This window comes from Hirundo rustica, chromosome Z, assembly GCF_015227805.2.
Source record: "Hirundo rustica isolate bHirRus1 chromosome Z, bHirRus1.pri.v3, whole genome shotgun sequence".
In the NCBI taxonomy this organism is placed as follows: Eukaryota; Metazoa; Chordata; class Aves; order Passeriformes; family Hirundinidae; genus Hirundo; species Hirundo rustica.
In genome coordinates this window covers 73950597-73975948 of record NC_053488.1, presented here as the reverse complement: position 1 = coordinate 73975948, position 25352 = coordinate 73950597, and the positions used below count along the sequence as shown (strand labels likewise).

Below are 25352 nucleotides of genomic sequence, written 5' to 3'. Positions count from 1 at the left end.
CAAAATGCAATCCCTAGCCTTGTTATGCCACCTGCAACTGATGGTAAGGTTTCTGTGTAATGCCCTTGGAATATTTTTAAATTACGGCTGAAGAACTACAGGCTTGTCTTTTTCCTTACTAGACAAGCCCATCTCCCTCACTCTCTTTCCTGGATAATGCTCTAGGCGCCTAATCACTTTGATAACATTAAATGATTCAGGACTAAGATCTCTGATGCAGAATTGCAAGACTAGGCAATTTTGAGAATCTTATATTCAAACCTGCTGCTGGTAGTTGTTTTGTGTTTGTTTTTTATGATGAGTGTTTGTTTTGTTTCATGAGTGGAAGACAGAAAAGGAGGTGCTAAGTCTGGAATGCAGATACAGAAAATGAATATTTCTGCTATTCAGAGACAAAAGATGATTGTATGAACAGAGGTGAAGAAGTGATGTGCTCCTTAGTGAAATGTCTGTTTGTTGTGCTAACAGTTAAGCTAGGTGGAAATGTTAGTTTTTCTTGAAACTCCTTGCTGTCTGCCAATGTTTCCCAGTGGAACTCTGTTTTGGTTCAGAGATGTTGCAGGAATTTTTAGGGATTGCTAACACCAGCTGTGGGTATGGAAGTACTCTCTTTGCTGCCTGTAGTACTCCCTGCTGGTGTGCTTTGATCTGGGTGTCACCTCCATACACACTGGAGCTGTAGTTTGGAAAGGAAATAAAGTTTAAAAACATTAATAAAGATATTTCTCTGTGTTCTTGCAAGTCAAGCAATAAATAATAGCATCCCTGTCATGTTCAGAATGTCACTGACATTCTTGCTTGTGTACCAAAGGATGAACAGAATATCGTCGTCCCCATGATCTGCTACTCCGAGCAACCAGTCGTTGCACCTCAGCCCTTCAAACAGCAGCATTCTGATGCTTCTGGTGGGAACGAGAGTCTAAGTTCGGACTCCAAAGATACCATAGTGTAAAATTAAATTTATAACCACAAACAAGTAGGAGAAATGGAAGGATAGGCATATAGGTTGTTTGTAGTAAAGCTAACATATAGAAACAGTGTTCTAAGTACTCTTCCACACTTTCTTCCCAATTAAGTTCCTTATTAAATTTGGGTTATATTCAGTGCTTAATGCAACTATACAGAGTTTAGCAGGATTACACCAGAAAGTTTTTTGCTAGAGAAAGGGGTAATTCACAAAAAACATGTTTGTGCAACTTTATAGTTTACTGCCTGCAATATGCCTTGAGTTCCTCCAGTGGTACCTGTATCAGAGCAATGTATTGTCATTTAGTACGCTCTGGGGAACACTGTAATTCAGAAGAAAGCTGAGCATTAGCTGTCAAAGTATCACAGCTTACATCATCTGCTTTTTTGTTCCTATTTCCTGCACCACTTGCATGGTCACTTTTGTGCTCAGTTTTTCTCTTATCCACCACCTTGGCAGCAGAGAAAAACATCTGAAGTAAAATTGGGTGATGCATCTAAGTACTGGATCTTTCTTCCACAGTTACTTAGTAGGTGTTAAGTACTGCAGCAGCGTGGGTTCAGCAACCGATTCGACTACATGGGTCTCAATATATTCCTGTTCTTAAATGTGCTTGAGCCGTCAGAATTTTTCTCTAGAGGCAGGCATGAGTACAAGCATTTGCAGCAAGGAAAGGAAGGTTGTAAATCTGTGGTTTGCTACACAGAAAGATAAATTGCTTTTTGCAGCTCTTTCTATTGCCACATCCTCTATTTGGTATAAAGCCTTGTCCTGGGGTAACAGGACGAGCCTGTTTGGATTATCCTGATACCAGAAATTGCTTGGATGGGAGACTTTCTGTCTGCATACAAAGAGCTGAACCAAGTGCAGCCCTTGGAGATCTGGCAAGGCAGAGGCATCTTTATCCATATGGGTCTTTCTTATATGAAACTCTGTGACCATTATTAAAAAAAAAGTATGTGCCGATCCACCTGCAAAGCACCGGGTCGATTGGTGGCAATCTCAGCCTTTGTGAGTGGTGGCTACAAATTCTGGCTAGGTGTGGAGAGTGCTCATTCATGTGAGAAGGCTTGTGTTGCAAGGAAAACACCACAAAGCTGTGCTTGTGGCTGTGAAGGGGTAGAGGAGTTCAGGGGCAGAGCCTTGACCTGCTGCGCCTGTATACTGTGGAAGGTAACAGTTTTGAAGGGAGGAAAAGTGATGGCTGTGAGAAAGGGAAAAGCTGGGAGTGGGAGTCATCTCCAGCTGAGGTGTGAAAATGCCATGGATGTGGGACAGACTCAGAAAAGCAGAAAACAGAATAGACAAGTTTCATGCGGTACTCTCCCTGAGAACTTAATGCCCACAGCAGAGAGGTGTCAAACTTAGGTTTTGGATCTCTCCAACATGAAAGTGTGCAGAACAAGGGCTGCTTGTTAAACAGTTAACAGGGCAAGTGTTTAGAACAAGTGTTTGACTTAGTCCAACAACTGAGAAGCCTCTACCTTTATTATGGAAGATAAAAATCTGCAGGAGGAGGATACGGAAGCTGACAGATGCAGGTGATCGATCTGAGGGATGAATGATAAAGGCAAATGTTGTGAGGAATTTAACATATTCAAAGTCTGTGATAGAGTCTACTGCCTTTGGCAGGGTGTGTTGGGACTGGATGCTCTTTAGGGTCAATTTCAATCTCTTAACAGAATCACAGAATCATGGAATCACAGAATTTTTAGGTTGGAAGAGACCTTCAAGATCATCGAGTCCAACCCATCTCTAATACCTCAACTAGACCATGACACCAACTGCCACATCCAGTCTTTTTTTAAACATTTCTAAGGATGGTGACTCCACCACCTCCCCAGGCAAGCCATTCCAGTACTTTATTACTCTTTTAGTGAAAAACTTTTTCCTAATATTCAGCCTATATCTCCCTTGTCGCAGCTTGAGACTGTGTCCTCTTGTTCTGACTGTTGTTGCCTGAAGAAAGAGACCAACTTCCAGCTGACTACAGCCACCCTTCAGGAAGTTGTAGAGAGTGATAAGGTCACCTCTGAGTCTCCTTTTCTCCAGGCTAAACAACCCCAGTTCCCTCAGTTGTTCTTCATACGGTTTGTGCTCCAAGCCCCTCACCAGCCTCGTTGTCCTCCTCTGGACACGCTCAAGCATCTCAAGGTCCTTCCTAAACTGAGGGGCCCAGAACAGGACACAATACTCAAGGTGTGGTCTCACCAGTGCAGAGTACAGTACCTTCCATGATTTTAAGAATTTAATAGTCAAAGGCACTGGATCAGGCATCCCCAAGCCAGGGATACCTTGTAATGCAGAACACATACAAGGGTGGGAGGAGGTTCTGTGAAGGGCTTGCTTTAGTCTGTTGAGCCCCACAGGATGCCATGCCAGCTGCAGGAAATATACTACTGACATAGGTTATGGAAAAAATAAAGAGTGTTTGCAAAAGTTATGAGGTGGCCCGGGGCACTACGTTGTACCCAAAACTGTCTGCACTCTACCCTCTCTTCCCACTCAAAATGAGGTTTATTACAAGGTTGCTGCTGTCCTTTTATGCTGTAGGAATATTACCTATAACAGATTAGTAACATTGTGTACAAAGAGACAAAGCACTCTCAGAAAAAAGAAGTATGGAGTGATGTCTGTCCAAATGTTAAGGCTGTAAAGCTCAAAGGGATTACACAAGTTTATTGTGAATATATATATATTTACTAGCTTTTAGTAGTTTACCGGGTAGAGTTTTCACATTCAGAAATAGGAAAAACCCCAAACCTTCCATGTTCCTGCACAACTGTTCTGTAAGACTTTCAGGCATGGGTGCTGAAAGCAGTGTCTCAGCTGCTGGGTATCCCCCTGATACTTTGAAAGGAATGACTCTACACTACTCAGCACCCACCCTCACCACATCCACAGAAAAATAGGATAACCCTAGAAGATACTTCTGCTTAAGCACCTCAAACCATCCTGCTTTCAAATGCAATCCACAGGCTCTGGGAAACAAGCACACAATGGCTTCTCAACATTCAGCTTACTGATTAATCCTGTGAGCCTGGTGGGACATCCAGGACTGACAGCTTGGAGAGCACAGTGTGCATTGCTGTGCATGGAGGCAGGCCACGTGCAATACCTCTGCTGGTGAAATGACCTTGGCCGTGGAGACCTGGGTCTGCACCTTCTGGCCACAGCCTTCCTAAGACAGCTCAGCACGGGCTGCTGACCCTGCTGCTCAGCCAGCACCATGAGGCAGTCTATTATAGTGAGTCCTCACCAGTCTGTGCTGTTCCACAACACGAATACTCCTCTGGTTGCACTTAGAAAGTGCACTTAGCACTTTCTGCTTTTGAGTAGCAGAAAAATATTCTGCAGAAACAAATGGCCTGAAAAAGTTATTGGGATATTTAGAAAAATTGGCCTACTATTTTAGCTACTGTACATGTAAAGTGCCTGTTTTCTGGATTTACCTTTTAACTGAAACAAGTGGAGTGTGGACGAAAAAGGGAAGCCAGGAGATTGCCTTGGGATGCTTTGTTTTGCCAAGCAGAGCTGCCTCATGCAGACAACTTCCAGTTGCTTACTGATAGGTAGCATTGCTCTTGCCTTTCTGAAGTTATTTAGTTCTTTGCCCAAGATTATTCATCCTGCTTTTTTTCCTTCGTGCACCCATCTTTCCCTTAGTCAGAAGAACTGGTATTTTTCAGGTATGCCTATCTTTGTTGTCTTCTTTTCCACAGCAAGCTTACAATTTCACTGACTAACTTTTCCAAGTAACACTGAAGCTGTCAAGAGCAGTATAAATTACCCCTACCCACATCCTCAGGTGAATTAGGAGAGGATACAGAAGGTCCCTTTTTTCTTGTCAGTCACTAGAGTAAAATCTCTCTTGTGAAAGAAATTTGGGAGTCCATACTGGTTTGGTCCTATCCATCACAAATGGCAAACTTTGGCTACAGGGGATATGTCACTGTTGAGACAGCCGCAACACTCAGAGTGCTTTGGTAAAACATCAGAAGTCTTCAGCCACCAGCACCTTGTTCTCCAAAAGTCTCTCATTTCCCTTTTGTCTCCCAAGGGCAGCTCTGCATCTGGCTCTTTCTCTCCTTCAGTTCTGGCTCACTCCTTCCTGTCCCTACCACAGCCACCTAACCCTGTCTGTCCTACATGCAGCATCTTATAATTTCTGTCCCTTGCACAACCGCCTCTCCGTTCCGGCTCACAGCCTTGCCAGCTAATTCCAGCTAACTCCTCTCCCAGCTAACTTTATCACACCCATAGCTATGAGGGCAAGGCTGTTTCCACTCTTTGATATTTAACACAGCTGCAATATATTAAGGGCAAGATTGTCTTCACCACTACTTCTATCTGTCTCCCCACAATCTGTCTCCCCACAATCTGTCTCCCCACAGGGATACCTGCTTTCAGAAGCTCTTATATGCTAAAGATTACCAAGAGTAAACTTTGCTGGAGAGAAATATTTTACATCAACAATTAAGTTTGCTGTTCTTGAATGTCTTGAAAACCTGTTTTCCTAAATAGCTGGTGCAATTGCAGGTTTATAGTACTGACATAGACCAGAGCAAATTCAGTGATGGGACTAAGCAGTCAGAGCTTTTCTAGCATGAGAAGATCTATCCATTTAATTTCTTAACAAACCCCAATAAATTCCTTCTGTTAACTGATTTTTGGACAGTTGAAGGACAGTAAAAGATTTTATGTTGAACCATAGCCCAATATGGACTGCATCTGAATTGTCAAATCATGGCTGTTTGTCAAAGGAAAAGGCTTGAAATGCTTACATGCTGTACTTAGTAACAATGTGTGTGAAATAATTTTTGTTAGATAGACTGATATTCATACTTTCCAAAGCAGTAGGTAATTAGAAGTGAGTGATATTTCCAGTATGCTGGTTAATGATGTCTGTCATCCAAACATGGTACTTCTGGACATTAATAGATTCATTTGCTAGCAGCACAAATACTGGTTTTTGAGTTGTAATTGTGTGCATGTGGCTTCCTCTTCCTCCTTATCTCAAGAGTTAACTTGTAATAATTAAACACTCAGATCCTCCTGGAAATAAATGAAACCCAGGGAATCTACCTTTCTTGGGTGCAGTCTGCCTCTGGACCTCTGCTCTACAAGTGCCAATGCACTTTTTACTTTTGCACATGGAGCACTGTGAGGAAACAGGAACAGCCAGATATGAGATGAGCCCACTATCCCTTGACATCCTTATATTGCAGCTGAGTGACTTGGGGAGAGAAGTACCTGAATTTGGCTGTGTCTAAGTATGAAGCCACAGATGGTTATGACCTTTATACTCAGCAAACTCACCAGTAAATTGTACAGGTCTTTTCTTAGTTTCTAAAATGATCATGTTCCCAGTTTGAAACCTGAAGAATTGGGAAAGGGTTTAGGTGTAGGAAATCTTATTATGCACAATACATTGAAGTTCTGTAGTTCTTCCTCCCAGGAGGATCAAAGGCTATTTCTTAGCAAATTTTTCAAGTGTAAGGGGTGGGAAAATGCTGAAAAAAGTGATTATCTAGATAATAGCTGTGCAAAAACATGTTCACTGTAGTAAAAAAATCACTCATTCCTCTCAAAAGACTCAAAATTGCTGAGAAGAGCATAGTATTTTGACATTTTCCTAGCACATGGTGCTAGGAAAATGTCAATGAGCAAAGTTAGCTCATTGTTACTAATGAAGCAGTAATTAATAGTATATATTCCACACTTTATGGCCCTTCCTCTTCCATGATTTTCACAGTCTACACGTGTAGTTACCGCTCTTAAATTTAATAATTTACTTCTATCAGAGCCAAACTTGACTAGTAAAGAAATTCAAAACAGAAAAATCCATTGTGAAGCAGGATAAAATCTTCAAAGCCAGCTTCCGATTCATAACAGTTCTGAGCTGGAAATATAGCAAGGTTTAAATATTTGCTTGTGTACTGCCTTCAGTTCCATCAGTTAGGATTTATGTACTTAAACTCACATGTCTTCAGTGTCTGTGTGAGACTATTCAAAACTTTTGAAATCTGTGGCACAAACAAGGTAGGGTGCCTCTCCTTCTCTGTTTCAGTCCCTTGAATATTTCAGTGCATACTGTTCTGAAGGGAAAAGTGACATCATCACTATCAATTTAATAAAAATGAACTGAGATTCGAATATTCTACATGTTTACCTGCAGGTATAGACCTGATTTCACGCATACCTGTTGGATATTAACTAACCACAGGAGTCTCCTTTCTGAGGATGGCACTGTCTTCAAAATCTTTACAGTCCTTTGGGTTATAATCTCAACAGTTGAATCTAAGCAGATTTTTTTTCCCCATAGCTTGTCAAGAATAAGCCACTCCTGGGGTCTTCAGTATCTTTGTGTGCTTAGTGTCCATCACCACCCAAGAATATTCTCATGGCCTTGTTTGGTCTCTCAGGCAATCTACAGAGAAAACATTTTAGTAATCTGGAGAATCACTATGCTTTGGACACAGAATAAGCTTGGAGAATGGACAGTTTTCATTGTTTCTCTTTTACTGTTTTCTAAGGTCAGAGACATACAGAGTACCCAAGATGAATTTCAGCAGGGTATGCAGCACCAGTATTGTGGTAAAATTCCAGGCTATGGGAATGTTGTGGTGCTGGGGTGTAAGTCTTCATGTGGCCCCAGAGGAAGATGTTCCTGCAGTTGCCAGGCCTCAGATGTGAGAGTTATGGCTTTCTATCTCTTTGGGCATGGAAAGAAGCATATGAATTTTCAAATTTCCTAGTGCAATTTTAAAGGACCCTCTGGGAATGTCAAATAAAGCTGTCAGGTGATGACTACTGTGTTAAAGTTAGTTTCACATGCAGCAGTGTGAAGGATCATCCCATTTGAGGGCAGAACACATTCTCATTAGTGCGGTGGATGGTGTATCTTGCAAGGCAGCATGGGATGGACAGGCTTTCAGAAGAGCCTCTGCATTCCCATGTACTGCTCTGAGAACAGCATTTACTGCGCAACTGAGAACAATCTAGAAATTACTTACTTCTGAGAAATTGTGCTTGAAAATTAACTGGGACAACCTTGTTAACTCTTCCAGCTGGTTCTGTGCATCTGCAATGCAGAGTGAAAACAAGTTAAGTCTTTCTTACTTTATTTTTGTTTATTTTTTTTTCCTTCCTGCAAGTGCATAATTTATCCCAGTTTTTGGCATTTTAGGTTACAAGAATGTGCCGGATGTTGTGGGACCCTTCGCTAACGTCTGGTACAAACATTGTTTTATTCAGAGTAGTATTGGATCAGTGAGTGTAGAGTGTTCTATTTGTAGTTAAGAAGCTAGCACAAATAACTTACACATAGAAAATTTGCACAGGAATATCCACCACTGGGGTGAAGACTAATTTCCCTATGAAGGATGTTTGACTAAATGAGAGCCCAAAACAGGCTAACCCCATGCCTTGGAGAAGACTGGGCAGATTGGAAGGGGAAAGGACAGTGCAGAGGGGAGGAGATCCAGAAGTGTGCCCTCATCATCTCTGTTATGGCCAGTCAAGAGAAGCCTCCTGCTTCAGAGCAAATACCTTAGCAAGGATGGCGTGTTTCTCTGGAGAGAAGGGATGACCTGGAAATAAAAGAGCCTACTGCTGCCCCAGAGAGGGGGCAGATGAAAGAGAACACGGACAGACCGAAGGAAGAGTTTGAGGAGAGCTGGCCTCTGGCACTCCTTGGGCATGTTTTCCTGTGAGTGAAGTGCATTAGTAAAGTCCAGGGAGGCAAAAACAGTTCAGCTGCTGAGTCGCAGCTGGAAAAGCATGGGGCACATTATTTCCCAGATAAAAGTACTCTCAGAGTTTGCTTAGAGGAGTCTGCATAGCCCTCCATTATTGTCACCTCTGAAGAAGCAGGCTTTGGAATGCAGACATCTCTGAACCATTAAAATATATCCATACTCAGAGGTCGTTGTACACTGGAGGGTATCTAAGTTCCAGGCTGAGAATAGAGAGTAGCTTGGGTGCATGGCAAAAAGAAGGTTGTGCCTTGACCTCATCCCTCATTTGTACCGATTACTCTTACAGTCTGTCAGTAGTAACTTAAAAGTCCCCAAAACAAGCAAAGTTGGATAGTGACTGGAAGAATTCCTGCAAACTGGTGTTAGTGTGTTTAATTCTCATCCCCACTGTTCAGCTGGGAGCCTCATTAAAACAAGGAGCTGGCTTCTTACTCTGAAGTCTCGTGTAGCTGTTTCTGTCTCCACACCTGGCGGACACCGGCCTCCAGCTGGCTCAGATCTGCACAGTGACCAGGATGTTCCCAGTTCGGATGGGCACACAGGTTATCTTCACCTGCTGGCTCGGCTTCTCAGCAGCAGCTGGACTAAATAGTGTTGTGACAGTGGCGGCAGTAGAAAAGGATGGCTCTCAGCTTAGCAGGTTAAAAGATGTTTATTCAGGCTGAGCTGCAGGAAGTCCGCAGCTGGTCCAAACCGCAGGCCAGAGAGCGAGAGAGCGAGAGCAGAGGGACAGTTTGAATCTCCCTCCTCCACCTTATAACTGGGGGAGGGGTTCAAGGGAGGTTACAACAAGACAACAAATCAGGGGATTCAGGGGGTAACAAGGTGTGCCCACCCCCAAGCCTCAGACCATTGACACCAAGGGCAAAGGAATTCCGCCCCGGGGGACCTATCACCTGAAGCCCTCTCGGAATGGTTTCACAACCTTGGGAGGGGTCCCGAAGTGATAGGCAGGCTGTCCCAGAGAGCGGGGGGCAGAGGGGATGGACACAGATAGGTGGGGGGTGGGAGGACTGACACAAAACACCTTATTATACAGAAAACACAAAAGGGGATGGACTGTTGCAAAACTGGGGATACAGTGAACTGAACCATAACATAAAACTTCTTATAAAAACCTAATAAAACAATTCCCGCACTGCCACAGAAGTCAATGTTCTTTTACTTCACCTGGGTCCCAATGCAACTATTTGAGTTTTGTCAGGTGGAAGCAGGTGGGTTTAGATGTAAGACAGTAAATAAGAAAAATTAAAAGTGTCCCAATGCCTCTTTTTCAAGCTTTAAATTAGTTCTTACTCTTAACTCCATGTTTTTCAGAATTTGGGCTCATGTTTTTGTTCAGTTTGTCTTTAAACTTGTTGCCATATACTCTAAATATTACAATGGGGTGTTTGTAGTGTAAGAAGCAGTTTTCTGTCATTGGAAACTTCAGGGATAATCCCGTGGGGCTAGTATTGTTCCAAATTTAGGAGAGTCAGCAAACTGGAATGTCATCTTCCCAGTCATTTTCAAATACTGAAAAATTCATATCATTTTATCACTGCATCATATCTTGCCCTCTGCATCCTTTCTGAGTCCTTTTAGACGGAATATATATTATTTATGCATTTATTTTATTTTTACAGTGCATGTTTTTAACATCACCTTTTTTCAGGTTAGCCCTACTGTATGTCACCTGGGCAACATAAAGGAATACTTCTAATCTTGTCCTGTTGGAGGCTACCTGACTCTCTGCAACTGCATTAGACTCATTTGATGTGAACTTCAGAAAGAAATACATGGTCATATGTAGAGGGTCCATGTGAGATCTGGTATATGTCATGCCAGACACCATACACAGTAAGAAACCTTTGCTTCTGCAAGGATTATGAGGAGGGAAGGGAAGATTGCATGTGATGCGCAGAAATAGAATGGAGGGCTTTCCTTTCCAAATATCTGCTCTGACTGCTTCCTCTGGCTCATAGAAGCTGAACTTCTATGGAGTTCAGCTTGGTAACTAGCTGGATTGTTGAGAGCTACCAGTGGTTATGAAGAGGGAAGGAGAACTCATCTAATGGCTCAGTAGGAACTGAGTATGTGCAATGAACCAACAATGAAGAAATAAAATATTTTGAAATCTCAGAGACAATATAGCTCATTAGGGCTTTTTTATTGCAGTACGTTGTGGCGCAACTCCTCAGTGCATACAGAGGACAAAATCTGAGGAAGTGGGTTTTTCTTCATGGGCTTTTCAAGCAAATTTAAATACTTAACGTACTACAATCTGACAGGCTGTACCTGCAGGCTGGACAGGAGCTGGGTTCAGAGCTGTTAGGGGAAAATCTTCCAACCTCACTCCTTCCTTGTTTGAGCACTAGTTCCTATGAAAAGCGGGGCATGTCATATGACGTACCCCTTGTTTCCAAATCAAGCAATCCCATTTTAGGTAGAGAGGCACACAGTCTTGTGCTTAGAAAAGGGTGTTGCAACTGAATGCATTTGCATGTTCTTGTGCTTGTGAAAAAATTACACACAATATATGAAAGCAAATCTAAGTAGTAATACAGTAACAGGTTTGACAGTATGGGGAAAATGTATTCCTGTTCCAATGGCACCCCACTGTGATTAAATTGCATCCATCTTAAACATTCATGCAGCTGGGATCCTGATTCCACCCTTCAGCTTTGGGGGAAGAGATTTTCAAAGGACTCATCACCTCCACAGTTTCATTGAGAAAGAGGTGCTGACAGAATGAGAACTGTCTTACTATTAATGAATAAACTATTTCTGCTTCCCGCTTGTTAGCAGTGCTTCTGCAGGCTTAAACGAGCAGCACTACCAACAGACTTGCTCTTCAAAAATACAAAAAAATGGGTGAAGTAGCAGCTTTTAAGTCATCCTCTGGCTACTCTAAACTCTCCCATTTGCTTTTCAACACTGTTTTCTCTATGGCTATGGTAATATTTACTAGTCTTCCTTATGTAAAATGCAATGATAGCTGTCGCTACTGACACAAGCACAGGAGTTTCCCAAATTTATTCTTCAGTGTTTAATATTGGCACATGTGAAAAAAAAAAATTAAAATCATATTTCATTATGATGTTGATGATGTACAGTGATGCTTGGCATTATGTTTTTTTTCTTTTGTTGCAGAGTGTTTAATTTTTTTTTCTTTTTCTATTTTTAGTACAGTGGGTACTGATACATCAAATAATAGACTGATGACTGATTGGAGATATCCAGAGCAAGGCAAATGTTTAGCAATATTAAGTATTACAGTAAGCATTTCTTTATAGGCTGGAGAAGAAGAAGCATTGAGCACTGAGCTGATAAAAATGGCAACAAATATTTAGTCATGACAACGATATAGTGAGAGTGTTGTGGGGTGTCCTCTCATAAATCACCTTAAGATGAATGAACTCACTGCAGGTCTTGCTACAGCTATTGTGAATTTGTCTTGTTTCACCCATTATCGCTGGAAAAGTCCTCAGCTCTTCTGAGATATGTGGTTGGGGAGGACTTCTCACCAGACATAAACTAACAAGTGAAATCATCAGACCCATTTTCAGTAGTCCATGTTGATCCTGCCTTTCCCAGATCAGCAAAACACTGAAGAACAATAATGACTTTTCTTAAGGTCTGTTTTGTTCCTATAAGCATAGAAAACACTTGATACAAGGAAAAGTTGTTCACATAGGTCTTTCTGTACAGGCAGCTGGAGGAGAATGCAACTGGAAAAAAAAAAAAAAACCAAAAAACAAAAACTGGGTAGAGAGAGTGAATCTGTAGCCAGTCCCAACTGACATGAGTCAGATGCCAAAACTCTGGCCTTGTCAGATCTGCTCCAGTGCTATTATAAAGGGCACAGGCCAATGAAACATAGCTCATGTCCTGGTGGAGGAATAATTATGAAAGCATAAAGTACTATGCAAGTAGCACATTGCTTTCAGGAGGGAACACAAAGCCCTGCCCTTCTGTGCATGTGACCTCAGTTTTGTTTTTGATGGTTGACTGCATGCCAGTGTGATGCCAGCAGTGCCAGGGCAGGGACTGCAGTCAGGTGATGCTTGGCCCTTCTGAACAGCACTGGTATATAGCAAAAATGCAAGCAGATAATCCCCTGAAGCTATGACAGAATGCTCCAATCAGGCCAAGTTGTCTATAGGATCAGGCACAACTGACCTTGGGTGAAAAGCCAGGCGTAGAAATTCCTATGATACTGTCTTAAAGATGTGCTAAAAAGAGTACCTTTTAAAAGCCAATGACACAGAATTGGAGAAAGTGGGAAAGCAGGTACATCAGTGATGTGGTGGGTAGCCCGTGCTCCCTGTATGCAACCCTTGCTCTGGTACATAGAGTAGGTAACAGCATGGGGGTCTGTTTTGAGGCAGCTTTGGCAAACCCTGCAGCAGCATCTACTGCAACTTCCTTATGCTTCTAAGACCTGGGGGAAGGCAGGTCGTTCTGTGTTGTTCTCAATGATGCCATTTTCTTCCTGGCACCTTATAGCTACTAATTGCCAAAGCATCATTAACATTATTTCCAGAGGTGTGAATAAATGGTGAAGAAGGGGCACCTCTTGTGGTGAGTGGGGCTGGAGTTGAATAAAACAGTCGCTAACAACCTGATGCAGATAACTGAGCACTAGAAACCTTTTTTTTTCTGCCAAGTTTTCAAGATGTTGCCTTATTTTCTTGCTCCCTGTTATTCCTGTTTAATCTCTGGAGCATGAGATGCAGCATTAGGAGTGCTGAGAGGAGCAATTATTGCGTGTGAAAAAAAGAGGACGTGAACATGAGTGAAACTTTTGTAGCATCTCCCTTAGTAAAAGGGTGAGGAGGGGCCAAGGTTTCCTCATTTCTCTGTGTTCCTGGAATCACCCAGACACCAGTGATAAAGATGGAAAAGTGTGTTGAAGTGTCTTGTGCTGAAGTCAAGGCTCTCCTAGCTAGAGACTCTCAGATTGACATTTTCCCCTCCTTTTTCTCACATTTTGTTGATTGCTTGTCTTTCAGAAGCTGAGTCATGGAGTATGTCAAGGCAAAATGCAGTGGTCATAGAGTCTGGTGTGAAAAAAATGAAGTTCTAGAATAGGCTCCAGATGTCTAAACACAGCTGTCTTCTCTTGATTTGTTCTTCATTTGTATTTCAGTTTCTTCATGTGTGTTTTTCATCTAAGATATACTGGGAAAGACACAGGACAGGGGAAGTTATCTCTGGAGTTTAGCCTTGTCTCATACATTGTCTCTCCTTGTGAAGCCTGTAACACCTGTAATGGCCCGAAAACAAAAGTGTTCCCAGGAGCAAATAATGCCATCTTTGTCAGATCCCTCTTGCCTTCAGATGTCCTTGAATTAATTATATGGCCTGGTGTAGACTTATGTGCCTGGGGCAGTTAGGAAAATACCCAACACATGGTGGGAATGAGCACTGGTGTGTGTGTGTGTGTGTGTGTGTGTGTGTGTGTGTGTGTGTGTATGTACATAGAGATATATGTATAAAACTTTAACCTGACCTCTTGGGTATTCTGTTAGGTTGGTAATGCCTTAGTAATGTACAGCCGTCCCATCACCCTATCTTGTAAGCCATTGCTGTCGCTTGTTTTTAGGTTTTAATAAGATTATTATAGAAGTGGTGGAAGCAATTTTTGAGAATCCTTCTTATGAAGAATTTGTATCTGCATGTAAATACATGCATGCATCTGACTTTATGCTGTTTTCTTCATATTAGTCACCCTGGAATCTTCCAAGGTAGTGGCTTTGTAGAGCTTGTTTTTCTCACACCTTTTTATTACATGGAGCAAATTAAGTAGGCTGTAGGACACTCCTCTTAGGTGTCTCATCTGTGGATTTTGTCTATGTTTAGGTGCCCAAGTCTATATTTTGTTGCATCTTTGCACTGTGTAAAAGCCATTTGACCTCTCCATTCCACTGCATTTTTATCTGTCTTGGAGAAACTGAATGCACTAAGTCCTTATCTCATTCATGGTGACTAACTTATTTAGTTCCATTTGCAGCTGTGGACTTTGATGCCAAATACAGCTATTTCAACCTTTTATAGTATTGGCAAAGTGCTGACTTAGAGAAACAAAATAAAGCTTGTTTTGAAAGGCTCAGGGATGATTTAAGTATGTTGGTCACATGGAGAAAAAATTACAGCTTGCATTTTTATCCTTTCTGCCTGTGGGGATTAGCCACAAGCTGAAGGTGGTAGAGGGGCAACAGATTAGGAAATAACCACGCTTAGTGATGTAAAATCTGCTGTCTGCAAGGAGCAGCCTACAATCCCCAACTGCTGCTCAGGGACTTCCCAGCAGTGCATGATGGGAATTGAAATCCATGCATGTTTCATCTTGAGAAAATTTCTTCCCTTCTGCTTCTTGGTAACATCTTAAATGGGTTCTGTATTGAGTTCTTTAAAGAAATGCAGTTCCTAACTGTGCAGAAATTTCAGTGCACTGACCCCAGTGAATTATCAGAGGTAGGTGCAATTATTTAAAGTAATTCAAGCCTGGAGTATGAAATGTTTGCTCATGTCATTCTCTTGAAAAGAGAGGGCATGCAGTTAGAATGGTATTGACCTTTTCTAGGCTGCTCTTAGATGTACCAAGTAGGCGGAGGAAGTGTGGAGGTGCTGATGCTGCCAATACGAACATGGAAGGGTAACGCCGCTGAAGCTGAGGATTTCGGGAGAGAGGGGGCACATACCTACGCACTGCAGAGCAGAGCAGTGAGTAGCAGGCAGGAGGAAGAAATCACATCCATTTTGTTTCTTTGCTTGTGGAAGTGAGTGACACTCCTGTGCAATAAAAGACAAGCTGCCAGTCTCTGTTTTCTAGGTCACTAGATGTGTAATGCAGGGGAGAAAGCCTATGACAAAAGTATGCATAGTCGCCAAAAGGGGGTGGAGGAGCTTACCCAGAAAAACAGTCAGGGCAAGGGGAGCTGCAAAGCCTGTTGATCCCTCATGGTAGAAGTCTGGGCATTGGTTTTTCTTGGAGTCTGTGCCATAGGACAATTTGTGTTTCTTGCACACACCTTGGCTCTGCATTAAACGCCTACCTCTTTAAGCATTAAGTAAAGGGAGAATGGATCCTCATCACCCCACTCCATCAAATCTTGCTACATTTTGGCAGCAGCTTAGTCTCCCTTTTTTTTTTTTTTTTTTTTTTTTTTTTTTTTTTTTTTTTTTTTTTTCCTTTTTGGCATTGGAGATAGTGCAGAGAATGTGCTGTAAAATTGAGTGATTTGGTGTAACTCGTGAGAGAGCAGGAGTTCTGCTGTTGCTTGGCCACTCTATGTGTCAAATATACGCAGAAAGGGTGTTGAAAGTTTAAAGTAATTTATCTTTTTATCCAAAGGTCACTTTTAACTTATTTGAAAGACCTGTAATTGTGGGCCTGCCTTCCCTTGATGCCCCCAGGAAACCCTTTCATTGCCTGGCCTTTCTGCTCTTAAGGCTGCAACCTTAGGCTGTCCCATCTGCTACAGGTGCAGAGACAGAATGCTCCATTCCTCTTCACAGCAAGGTCTTGGGAACTGCAATATCATTTCATGTCTTTTCCCTTCTAAAGGATGCCATTTCACTTGCAAATCTGTCTTATTGTTATTTCTGATTTCAAGTATTTTTGTTATTTATCTTTCGACTTTTTCTGGTTGGCCCATCAGTTCTTCCAAACATGTGTTCCAAGATACCTGCTCAAGTCTCCAAACAGTGAAAAGTATTTTACACTGAACTCTGAGTGCAGTGTCACTAAACAATTCTCAAATCACTTCATAGCAGATTGTTTTTAAAAGCCATAAAACCAGCTAATATCATTATCTGAAAACAATTTTTAATGTATTCTCCACCATTTGGAAACAAATTTTAATATATTCCGCACTCCTGTATATATATTAATAAACCAATTTCTTCATTCAGCAACTGCCCCAATCTGAGACTTCTTCCTGACTGCTTTTTGAGAATATTCCAATGCAGCCTAGAAGCGCATTGAGTTTGAAGTGCTGTTACACACTGTAACACAGTTTCACACACTTAACTGGGCATCACGTTCAAGACCTTAAATGGCATTGTAAAGATTGCAATGTGCAACAGCATGCTGTTCTGTGGAAAAACTCCCTACCCATTTGTCATGGGTTTTTGCTTTTGTGTTTTGGTTTGGTTTTTTAATGTTTTTGTTTTGTTTTATTTTGTTTTGTTTCTTGAGCAGGGAGTGGTAGGATTTTTTTGTAATTTTTTCTTTTTCCCTTTAACAAAGCAAATCTGCTGCAACTGTCTTTACTGCAGTGGTTTTTTTGCATTTCTCTTTTTCCCAAGGGAATGTTCAGGAAGCATGGGCCTGCAGCTGAGCTTTTGGTTTCTCAGACTCAATTTGCTTGGTGAAAGGAGAGAAGATGGAGAAATTAAGTCTAAAAGAGACTTTGAGTTTAAAACATTGTATTTCCATGCAATTAACAACTAGTAGATTCTTTATTCAGACTATTTTTCATCTGGTTAATTCGCCTTTGATTCTGATATGTAGTGAACTGCAAAGCCAGTGTAGCAACCAGAATAGCTGTGCTAGAAAAAGTTCCCACATGGACAACTCCTGGAGTGTATGATCCATGCCATCTTTGGAAGGTTATTTTCATTGACAACTCTGTTCTGTAAAATCCCACCCTGTCTCCTGGTTTAACTGGCATTATTTTTCAGGCCCGCTTAGAAGTAAGTTTGTTCTGATATGAGAGGAGCAATTCCCTCTGTATTTCCATTTTGCAACCTTCCAGCATTTACTGTTTGTGACAGGAAATCACTGAACTGTTTGTTTGATTTGGTGGTGGGTTTTAAAAATACCAATAGCATCTTTAAAGAAATAGAAAAGCCCTCAGGTTTTAGTCTGGGTCTTTTTGTGTTTACGTCTTGTTCTGTGTACTTTTATGGGTTCCTGTTTGCAAGAGTGTCTCCACAGCAGCAAAAGCTAGATATTTACTGCTTTTATATATATATATATATATATATATAAAATCCCCATGGAGTTGTATAGCTGCAGGAAATGCAACTATATATATATTAAAAAACCAAACCAAAACAAAAAACCAAAACACACACATAAAAACCCTCACCCAAAACTATATGGATCCCAAAAAAATCTTGTAAGTAGCCAATACTGACCTCAGTGTTTTATATGATTGCAGACATTTGAGCTTCCCATCAAGCTGGTAAGTGTAACAAATTCCCGTTTGCTTTCAACAGTAGATCACCATCAACAGCAGTCAACAGCAGAACCAAATGCAATTTTTTAACATAAATATATCTTTCATGCAAATAATGATATTTGGAATCTTTTGAACTGCTTCTGCAAATTCAGATAGCTGATGTCAGCAATTATGTTGTATTGCATTCTCTCCTTATTAAAAATGGTTAATGCTTGTCAATTATCTGTGTTTTGCAGACCCATAGATGTGTAGCTTTTACAGTGTAGACAAACATTTGCTGTTTATCATGCAGTTGTTGTAATAGCAGTTATTTCGAGATGATAATTCTCTTTAAGGACATAAATTCTTGTCAACATCAAAGAAAAAAATGCAATTTCTCAGGCTGTGCATATTCTAGCAGTATTTCCAAAAGGTCAGATGCTGGCTATTTATAAATAATCTGAGCCAGTAATTATTGGGCCAGTTTTAGGTAGTTTTGCAAGGCGTATTTCAGGTTGTTTTTTCCATTGCTAAAATGATATTGGCTGAAGATTAATCTTGCTTCTCAGAGCAACTCTGCCCAAGGATCGCAATTCTGCCAGCATTTGAGATATAATTATAAAATCATAAGTGTTGCAATTTTAGGTTGATTTCTTTGGCAGCCAGTAGTTTTCAGACTGCCACAGGCAACTCAGTAGTTTTGGATCATCCCTAAATCGACTGTATTGTTTGTGTCTATTTTGAAGATCATTGAGCTCTCAGCTGGCTTCATCACACAGATGCCTCTGAATGTTTGGAAAAACCCACTCCAGAATATTCTGGCTTTTGTTAGAGTTGCCTGAATACATATCTGTATTGGAAAGCTAATTCGGACTACAGCAGGCTGTGAATTAAAAACAGATTAGCTATTTTCAATTAACAGCTTAAACTGGCAACACTGACTCCATGTATATAGCGTAATGCAAGACAAGCTGATTCTTTTGTTCACACAGAATAATGCTCAGTAGGAAATTTCCCAGTGTGTGCCTACGTGGAGCTCATTGCTCTAGAGATTTTTCTCTAGAAAACTATAAGACAAAGTGTGTAGGAGACTTTAGGCTGGTGCATTTTTTTGTAAGTGAGATGAAAATAACATGGGTTTGAGATTTGTCACTGGAAGGAGCATTAATATTTTTCGCTGAATCAGGTTTGCTCCAGACTTAATGGGACTAGGGATCACTGTGTGTATTTAGAAAAGAATAAGTGTTGTTTAAATAGTTATAGGTCAGTTAGTTGCATATAATTTTGCATAAAATTGCCTGAAAATTAGTTTTCATGTGTAAATAATACACCTTTTAAAGCTGTATCATGCTTGTTAAGTTAGCTTGTGTATATGTATATGTTAGCCTGTATTTTATGCTTCAGCAAAAAAACCCATATAACTAAACTCTTCTCTTTATGGAGAAAACTCTGGTTAATCAGTAAAGCATAAGCTTTCAGGTCTCCTAACATTTCGGGTCATCCTTATCTGAATGCTGCATTCCTTGTAGGCTGAGGCTGGATGATGACAAATTAAAGGTATAGTAGAAACCCTGAGCATGGGTTTGTGCTATTCTGTCTCCCTGGAGGTATCCCACATTTTAAGGAGATGAAGTAGAAGATGAACTTGAAAAAGTGCTGTGTATTCACAACCTTTTACCTTTATAGCGGTTCTGGAGTGATTGGAAGCCTCTCATAACTGTGAAACTGGAATAATGTTACATTGGTGCAATATAAGACACCCTCTTCCCAAGGGTGGGACACACTAAGAGTGATAATGTGACATCCCATGCTCAGATGATTTTCTGAAAACACACTGAAATTCAAGAACAGAGGAAAACTCCCGGGGCGGGGGGAAAAAAAATGAAAAAACCCACAACAGCAGCTCTTCTTAAATACTGCTGAAATGCCTAAAAGCAAATCAGTGAGATACCATTAGGCTTATTTGGCACAAATTAGGGAATGGGGAAGAGGAGGACATGCAACTGGAGTGGGCAACTAAAGCATTTGCTTTTTTCCTTCTTTTATTCAGTAATTATCCCTTTGCCTTCAGTGGGATTGTATTGAATTTTTGTCAAGAACAATATTCTCCAGTTAGTGAGATGAAACAGTGTTTACACTTTCAACACGAAATGAATGACGTCCTAGGAAATGAAGCACATTACTTTTTGACAAAAGGAACTTTTATATCAAAGAGGTGCCCTATATTGAGTCTAAACAACTCCTGTTACAGTCTCTACAGCAAGATATTTTTCAGCACCAAGTCACTGAGTAAGATAAAACAAGAACAGCTTTATAGTCCATATTGGTATTTACGTTTTTGTATGCTTGCTATCTGCAGACATGCCCGTTAAAATTGCAGTACTTCTGACTGCCATTTCTTGCTTTCATATCATTATGACTTTTCAATATATGCATTTTTACCCTCCTTTGTCCTTGCTGCAGAAAAATCTTTTTTTTTTATTTTCAAAGAGCTGTGCTCAGGCTTGCTAGGTGTCTTAGATCCTTTGCAATTTTACCTATTAATTCTCATGCCTTGGTAAAATATGGATCAAAATATTTTCATTTTAAAATCAATTAAGGAAATTTTTTTTTTGTAATTTTTATGATTATTCTGGTACTTTGTCATGTCCATTAATAAATTGAAGATGATTATTTCATTAAATGTGTCAAAAATAAACTAGACCTTTCTTGTAAAAGAGCTGGGAGAGTTCATACAGATCTTCAATAGGGAATTACACACTAGGTATTGTTTATTTCTCTGAGAATTTCTGCTACTACAATAAAATATCTTCAAAGTCAGCTGCAACAGGTGAGAATTGGTGCATAAATTATTTAGATCTATTAAGTATAAAATAAGAATTATCAATAGCCACAATATGTAGAAATTTCCAGGTAGTCCTGCCAAAGGTCCAATATTTTTCATTTACTTCACAGCATTTTATTTGGAAAGAAACATTCTGCAAAACTGATTAGTTCAATCAGTACACTGACAGTGGTTATTTTTGGTTACGCAGTAATATAGCACATAAGTTTAGCAAAGTCAGGGGCTAGGACAGTGGGAGATGGCACTTCAAACCAAAGTCTTTCAATGACAGAGATGCAGCCTTTCCTGCTCTTGCTCAGTGCTGAAATTCAGTCATTGGTCAATTTGCTCTTGTGTCATTTGTTAAATTTGCTTTCATTTCTCTTATGCCTTTTTTCAAACAAATAGAAAATTCACCTCATTCAAAATTTCTCCTTCCCACTTGATCACGTATTAGATTAGGCCTTGGTATTAGAAAAGGATATCAGGGTCCTGTGTTCATCATGTGTTCACTACTTTTCCAGGTCGTTTTGTCCTATCAGACTTTAACTCATAGAGTTACTACCTTGCAAGTCAATGTAGTTACACACCGGGTAACAGAATGTTGAGAGGAGAAGGCCTTACAGTTATATTGTCACATGCTAAGTTACAATTTATACTTTAGTTCAATTGTTTCTTTCGGAGACCTGTTTTTCTCATTCTCTGGAGAGTATGAAGTGCTTGTGGTTTTCAGTATGGATGCAATTAAAATGTATGAGATTAACTAATGAAATTTGTAGCTGAAGATTGCTTGGAGCCATGTTATTTTTCTTACTATAGGAGAGCCTTCTTCTTATAGTAATGATGCCAATATTGATTCCTTCACAAGGGCGAGCTTGCCTCTGCCCCTGTGAAGCCTTCCAGGAATGCATGGATGTGACACCCAGAGAAGTACAGCCCAGTCCCACAGGCTTACCATCTGTGAATAAGAGTAGTCTGCATTTTGAATGAGGCATTCCCTCTCCAGTCTTTGTAAAGGAGTCCAGAAGCAGAATTTTTGGAAGGATGCACATAACTTTTCACGAGTGTGTTCAATCCCCTTTTCTGTGACTTAGAAGTTACTTCTGAGGAAAATTGCAAACACATTGGACTCTGGTGTGCAGAAAGACTTTATGTATGGTGAGCATTCGGATATGAAATCTTCAGGTTGCATCCGTCTTCTAAATTTCAGCTAATTGATTACTACTTATACCTTTAGGCTCCGTGTAAGATCCAGTGGGTCCACCTTGCCTTTGCAGGTGTACAAAAAAGTGTTGGAGCAAATTTAAGTTTTAACAGACATACACTCTCCTCAGTGCTAGGGTCAGTGCAATTGCTATTTACCTTTTAAATTTCTAGTTGTTTAAAGAGCAACCAGGAAGATCCTTTGCCAGCCAAATCCCATGTAAAATTAAGGTAACAATGTGGGCTTCATCTTTTGATTTGTAGTTACGAGATGCTAGAAAGCCGTACGTGAGTGATAACTTGCAAAATTATGAAGGTATCCTGCTAGCATATTTCTGATTCAATATTTATTATTTTTACCAACCTTTCCTATCATAGCCCTTCTCCAATATCTACAAGCAGGGCTTTTCTCTTTATGTTTCCCAAGTATAAATCCACCAGAGTTTCCTCTTCTTTTAGAAAGAAACACACAGAGAAAATTTGTGTTCATTGGATGCATGAAAAGGCATTTGTTATCAAAATTAGCCAGCCCTGGAATATATTGAAATGGAGATTTCAGAAATTTTAAGTGAAATTAGGAGATCACATGTTCCAGATTTCAATGTTTCATCATTAATCTTTAAATTTCAGCTTAAATTTTTCACCTCAATGTCCTACTAACACCTCACAGAGAAATATATGAGATGCCTAGTAGTTAAACCTTGTTTGCGAGCTACTTCTTCAGCATTGTAGTTTGGTGAGGGCAGACATATCTTCCGTAAAACACATCTTGAGAAAGGCACTGGTGAATGCACAGCATTTCATAAATAAACTGACTGCTACTTGACTGTAAATGAATGAAAAATAAATATTCACACTGGAGTAACAGGTGCATAATGAGAAATGGGTCCCTGAGGATGTTTAGCCCATACCACAGTCCCCCCAAAAGATCAGCCTTTTATTTCTGTTATAAATATACAGAAATAAATATGTAATACTCTTCTTTCAGGCTTTGATAATGTCCTACAAACTGTATGCTTTGTAGCACAGAAGATGTGAATGTATGGAAAGTACAAGTTTTGGGTTTGGTCAGGGTTTCCCTCCTGCTTTTTTTCTTCTGCCTGACTGCACTATGGTGGAGTTCCTTCCCTGGTCCCCTCCCTCACATACCCAGGGGAAGTTCTTGGCACAGCCCTGTGACTCTGCTTTGTGCAGAGCCATGGCATCTGCTGTCACAGGTAAAAAAATGAAGCAAAACAGAGGCAGAACAGCTGTTGACATAACTGAAGGCTCTGACATCAGTCCTTTTAAATGGGGGGAGAAAGAAGAGAGCTAGAAGATATTTTTAGAAAGTAGGATGCTGGGGAAAATTACCTCATGCCTGAGGTCTCTGGGTTTTATCATTTTAAGCTCTGCAGCAGGAAAAAAAAAAATGAAATTACATCTTTCTAATTCTTTCCACATCCTTATTTATCCCTTGCCATTTTTTCACCCTGTCTCAATAACAGGATTAAGCAAGACCTTTAATCAGAAGTTAGTTCCTTAAACTTCTTATTGCCTACCTGTCTCTTGTGGATCAGTTGTGTGTAACTTCAGACCCTCAAAGACTAATTAATAGAAATCAAAGCCAAGAAGAAGGATTAAGGGGATGTCTGTGTTTAAATGCACTTGAAGTCCATCTCTCCCTGCTACAATCAAAGCCCAAGGTAGCTTTTCTGAATTTCAGTATTGCTCTTTTCTAGTCGTACGCATGGAAGAGCAAATGGCTGGCACAGCGCTTGGGTCTTGTGAGTGTGTCCAGCGGGGTCTGACCTGCAGCTAGCTGCAGGGGTTTTAAGTTTACATGGGCTTGGATCAACTAACAGAGTGCACCAGTACTGGCAGTATGATTCTCCAAGTTTTTCTTCCTGTAACTTCTCTACCCTTCTTCCTTTCATTGCAAAGCCCAAGAATCCTCCTCACAGACCACCTGGATACCTTGTCTGGAAGAATCTACCAGGTCTCCTTTGGTATTTCACAGAGGAGGCTTTCTTTACTGCTGACCATGCTGGTTTTTTCTCACATCTTTGGTGTTTGGTTGATATGGGTCTGTTAGAAAATGCCTGCACATTCACAGAATCTGTACCTGACAGCCCACAGTGCAAGAGGGAAGCAATATTATTGTCACAATGAAGTGGATTAACAACAGATGAGTTGAGCTGCAATCAATGGCATATAGTCCACAGGGGAGGCTGCAGTGCAAAAAAATCAGCAAAGGAAGAGAATATGAAATTGATGTACATACATGTATGTATGTATGTATGTATGTATGTATGTATGTATGTATGTATGTAGCCAGACAGCATAATGTTTACCACCCAAAACTTCTTCATTTTCTTCTGAGTACTCCTTCTTTTAACAGGCAGTGTTAGTCAGGAGGTAAAAGAGTTCAGGAAAGGGTACATTCTTAGCTGAGATTGTCTGCAAACTGCAAAGGTTACACTAAATTGGGAAAAGACTATATAAATTTCAAAGATCCCTCTTTGGTAATCATGAATATTATAAGCATGTTTTTTTACTCTGTTTTCCTAAGAAAATGAAGATTCAATGATTCTGTGTTAGTGAGTGCTTCAGTCAGTAAGTTTTGGTACCATGCCTTTGTCTCCCAAGTAATGTTTAAGACTGTTGGTGAAGTTCAGGTAAAATTTGAAGTAGGGTTCTGATCTCCAAGTTTTGAATTTCTCCAGGTTTTATGAAAATAAAGAGCTGGGTCCTAGTATGGAAGGACTAAGTTATTAGTATCAGCTTTTATCAGACTGTGATTCAAGCAGGAGGCATTATAACAACTAACTCTAGAGAGTGCACATTTTGCACATGATAGAGTGCTGAAGTGTGTAATTTCTGCACTTCAATGAAGTATCTTATTCACTGCAGAATTTATAAACTTGGGACTTGCAGACCCTGAAGGAACAGTAAAAACCAAGACAGTGGATTTTTCTTTTGGACTGGGTATTTAATAGTTGCCTGCCTTATGCAGAATACAGGAGTTCCCGTAACACCAGCATTTAGTGAGAGCTGTGCCCCAGCTTTCTTATACAGTCTAAACTATCTGCAGCATTGATGGGAGTTAGCATAGCTGCTTCTGTAGCCTGTAACATACAGTTTGATCCCATCATCTGTAAAGCAGGGAAATGAAACCCATTATTTATCATTATAGCTCAAAGCTATCTATTTGGTGCTTGAACAGCCTCCAGAGAAATACAGGTGATAGATTTTTATTGCAGCTAAAGTATTTATTGTTACCCAGGGATATATTTCTAAAGGAATATTAGCGGTATGAGTGCTTTTTGAATTAATGGACACAGTTTCTCCTGACACCTAACTGGCTGTATACCATCCCACGTCGACTGCAATGACTACAGTGCAATACAGCCTTGCAGAAGAACCATTGAACAAGTACTGCTGGTCAGAGAGCCAAGTCCTTGATG

General features: G+C 40.5%; 1 protein-coding gene across 2 annotated transcripts in view; it reads left to right on the top strand.

The window, feature by feature from the left end:
• Positions 1–25352, top strand: part of NRG1 (neuregulin 1) — a 404423-nt gene that overhangs the window by 78243 nt on the left and 300828 nt on the right. The gene's annotated exons all lie outside the window — the stretch shown is intronic.